At 38.6% G+C, this 4722-nt stretch overlaps 1 non-coding gene across 1 annotated transcript; it reads left to right on the forward strand.

The window, feature by feature from the left end:
- Positions 1–2369: 2369 nt before the first annotated feature.
- Positions 2370–2476, forward strand: LOC115870651. The gene has a single exon (XR_004046818.1). It is a non-coding gene; the product is annotated as a U6 spliceosomal RNA (small nuclear RNA).
- The last annotated feature ends 2246 nt before the right edge of the window (positions 2477–4722 follow it).

Consider the following 4722-nt stretch of genomic DNA (forward strand, 5'->3'; position numbering starts at 1 on the left):
TGAACACCTGAACTCAGCCGCTAAGCTTGGCCAATACCCTCAACCATGCCACCACAGCCAGTGGGGATAGGAGGAGATAAATAGCAGACTGAGGGCAAACCATGCCCTTCTCTCAAGTTGCTCTCTTGCAGGTTGGAGGGTGGGATTTCTCCCCTGTGACCAGCGGGCACAGAGGGCATGCACTCTCTGTCACTCTCTCCCCCAGTATTTTTCCATTTTTGGTTCCGGGACTCTACTTTCCAGCCATTTTTCCATGTTTCATGCTCCCCTGAAGTGGCCATTTTCTTTCTTTCTTTTTTTTTTTAATTAAAAGATCATTTATTGGGGACTCTTACGGCTCTTACAACACTCTGTATCAGCTCCTCTCCCCGCTCCCCAGCCTCATGACCCCTTGATAAATTATAAATTATTATTATTTCCATATCTTACACCAACTGCTCTCTCCCTTCCCCCATGGTTTCTTTGTTCACCCCCCTCAGGGTGGGGTGGGTTATGTATTAATCATTGTGATCAGTCCCTCTTCCTCCCCTCCTGGCCCCACCTTCCCCCTACCCTCCTGCTGTTGCCACTCCTATTCCTGTTCCTGGATTCTGTGTGTTGTGAGCTTTTATCTTTTATCTGTACCTGTGCTCATGTTCTGGTCTAGCCCGCAGTGAAAGGCGGCACTGGGATCATGATAGTGGGGGGTGAGGAAGTCTCAAGGAACCAGAGAAACATTGTGTGTTTGATCAGTGCTATATTGCACCCTGGTTGACTCATCTCTTCCTTGTGACCCTTCTGTGAGGGCATGTCCCCCTGTGTACAGATGGGTTTGGGGTCTGCTCCAACCCTGCTCATTCTCAACAATGTTTTCTTTTTGTTGCTTGTTTGTTTGTTATCGGTCTTCTAATGCCTGTTACCTGGTCTTAATGACACTTCATGATTGCACAGGCTGGTGTGTTTCTTCTATGTGGGCTTGTTGCTTCTCTGCTAGATGGCCACTTGTTTAACTTCAAGCCTTTAAGACCCTAGACATTATATCTTTTGATAGATGAGCACCATCCGCTTTCTTCATCACTTTGGTTTATGCACCCTTTTGTCTTCAGCAATTGTGCTGTGACGGTGAGCATCACAGAATGCCAGGTGTTATAATTAAGTGTTCTTTCGTTAAGGGAGGGCCTGAGCAGAGCCCTGAAGTCCCTACACTACCTCAATGTATTGTCTTCTAAATACATATACATAACAAAGCCCCTGAGGAGCCCCAAGATAGATTTCAGGCTAGGAGGGCAGTTTCTGGATTCACCCAGGACCAGTGGGGAAAGGGTCATAAAGGTCAGCAGGCAGACCTGGAATTCTGTATGCTTTTTTGTTTATTTGTTTGCTAGTTATTACCATCATTTTGTTCTCTCTTTTTATTCAGTCTTTTGCTTTCTTTTTTGTTTGGTCTCTGTTATTGTTGGGTTGCCTGCTTACAATCGATAGGCACGGGAAGCAAACTCGAGGAGAAAGCAACAGGACCGACAGTCACAGAGGAACGGGGAGAAGGAGGCGGGAAGGGAGCGGAGAGTAAGTAACACCACAGACAGGAGTCACTAAGGAAGTAAAATCACCAACGAGGAGGATGTAGGGATCTTGGGGTGTGGAAGCAACAGCAATCTAGCTGAGAGGAATTACTAAGAGGAGGAAGATGGGCGAGTGTGGTGGTGCAGCAGGAAGAAGGTAAAAGGAAACAGAGGAAAGATCTAGAAAGCAAAACTCTGGATAGAGGTATGAGCATACATGTGTACATATATAAAAACAGTAATTCATAAAATAGAGGCATCAGCCTGCCAAGTGGCCATTTTTGTACCCGAACTCTCCCACAGCCTGCCACCATGTGGCCTTACACACTTTCAAGGGATGTGTGTACTCTGAGACTGTACTACCCGAAACTTCACTTTCCCTCATCAAAGGTACTTGGATTACAAAAGTGTTTCTGCTGTGTGAATCTTTCAGCGCTGAGAAGCAAGAACTGAGTTAAACGATCCCAGAAACCCACCCAACCAGATGATTGAAATTACAGATGTCCTTTAGCGAAAAGGTTGTTAAATAATCACTACTGACAGCAGCTACTTCTGCCACTACTTGCTTACAAAGTCATTGGCTGAGACATGGTAGTCATATTTCTAATATTTACTTTAAATATGAAATGAGTTTATTAGAAAATGATCATCAAATAGTTGTTTCAATTATATAAACTTTAGTTTTAAATGCATATAGAAAATTTTATGTAATAGAACAGAGGTCCAGAAGAAAACATTAGTACTAAATCATGACCCCAGTACCCACTTAATATTTGACTACGGACAAGTTATTTATTCCCCATGAAGTTCTTTATCATTGAAGGTGGAGTGCTGGCTTCGGCAGCACATGTGCTAACATGGGCACGACACAGAGAAGAGTAGCCTGGCCCCTGTGCAAGGATGACCCACAAATTCGTGAAGCATGCCATATGTTTTTTTAAAAGTAGAAATTATTACAGGATTACTTGGATATTGTAAAGACTGGATGAAATAATGCATTAATTAGCTGGCTGGCCTGTGGGCTTATCCAAATTTATTAAATCAATGAGCATTTTTTCATATTTTATTTGCCATATGAATTTCCATATGATTCCTCATGAATATAATGACTAGAGAAATGCAGGCATGAGGTGTGAAAATATCTGAATAACTTTATTCAAATTCAAAGTTGCTGACAGGTAGTATTACCTTGATTGATTTGTTTATAAATGAGTAGGAAACAACACCCACCCCAAAAAAGGAAATGACTAATCAAAACAGAAAAAGAAGCTTAAAATACAGGATTTTTTTCCCTATTGAAAGGCTTGAATATTATATCCTGGACTAAAGTGGTATCATCCTTGAATAAAATTGATTTCCTTTTTTGCTAATTATATATTCACAATATTCTGGCATATGTATATATTCAAAATACGATATAGTAATTGACCATCAGGAATTGTAATGCAGATTTATGTGTATGATCTTGATGCTAATTAATATATTAATATATCCAAATGATAATTTATTCAATTTATTTGACCATTGATTTACCAATATTACTGAGTTCAAAATCAATAATATTGAGGCTACTAAGAGAAGATAACAGTATTAATGTTTGTTTGCAGTCTTGTCTCCATTGTCTAATTCATTTGTAAAAATAAAGATCAACAAGAGATTATAGAATAAGAGAAATAAATTATTTGATAGTAAATTTACCTGAATCTTCCTTATTGCTCATTTTCTTCTTTTTCGAATGGCCCATTGATTTGACATACTCACTAAAGAATGAATTAAAATGCAGGGCTGTGATTCATATGATAATCAGTTTTAATCCTACAAAACAGTATTAAAGTAAAGACTATTTAGGCAATTACTTCCTAGAACAGGAATGTAGGCCTCAGTTATAATGTTCTTTGTATCCATGTCAGTTGGGAGTACTTACTCAATTTTAATAGAAAATAACATAATTAAAATTCCTAGGATTGCACATTGTACTGGGTGTGTTTAGGACTATAAACTGCCTACTGCCAGCTACTGAGAAAAGCCTATTGAAACAATGGACTTGGGCATGATTAAGAAATCTCAGAAGGATCTAGACCGAAAACATGTACTGTTTTTCAAGGCATGCTGTTCCCAAATGCCACTTGGTCATTGTTGGGAGTCACCAAACATCACAGAAAGCACTTCATCAGGTGTGACAAATCAATGAGCCACTCTAACAAGAGCCCAGAAGGGATGTAGAGAAATTTATTGTCAAGCAATTTTTTTCTTATTACCCTTAAAAAATAAACCAAACAAATAAAATTAGCATTAATCTATAATGAAAATTTTTGTGGATAAAACATTTAAAGTAGAATAAAATTATTTTGTGACTCTTGAGAGTCCGATCTCTACCGTGTTAAATGCAAAGGAATAAGCATGGTTTTCCTCTGTCACGCTTCTCGCCATAGAACAATGCAATATGATTTTGTAGCATCAAATATATATATATATATATATATATATACAGCAGATTTTATTATTAAGCCTATATATATATACATATAAAAACACATAGATATTAATAATCACTGACTATTCCCAAAAGTTCTGTGTGAATCTTTATAATATAAATTCTGTATGAAAGATGAGAATGTCAAACTCTTTTTTTCAGACCATGATTATTCAAGACATATAGTCCTAACAACTATAATTTTTAGAGCCTACATTATTTTAATAATAAGCACAGAAAAGCATGGACCTATTCTTTAAGAAATGAAAGTTATTTTAGTTAATTCACTTTGCTGTAAATAATTGGATAACATTTTTATAATATTAAAGTAGCCAACCCAATGAGGCTTCAAAAACGTTTGTGGAAACAATCCATTATCATTTAATTCTACCTTGTGGGAAACTGAGGACCTGGCAGGAAGTGTATGTGGCCTGCTCCCACTTGTGACCATAGGGCTTGGCTTGCCAGTCCTAGCGTGAGGCACCCACCTCTACTGTCTAAAATCTGGGGGAACTTTGCAGTGCACCGATTTCAGGAAGGCTGTTGCTCCACATCACATTTAAAGCTGTGTCCTACTAGGCCTGGGTCCTCACATATTTAAAAGATGCCTATCTCTAAGAACATCCATTCCCTTTGTCCCATATGCTTAAGGAGAGATTAGCACCATTTGTCCCTGCATACCTGGTGTTTCCTTTGAGATATTCCCCT

This window comes from Echinops telfairi, unplaced genomic scaffold (assembly GCF_000313985.2).
Source record: "Echinops telfairi isolate 266 unplaced genomic scaffold, ASM31398v2 ScPeMD7_2186;HRSCAF=2738, whole genome shotgun sequence".
Lineage (NCBI taxonomy): Eukaryota > Metazoa > Chordata > Mammalia > Afrosoricida > Tenrecidae > Echinops > Echinops telfairi.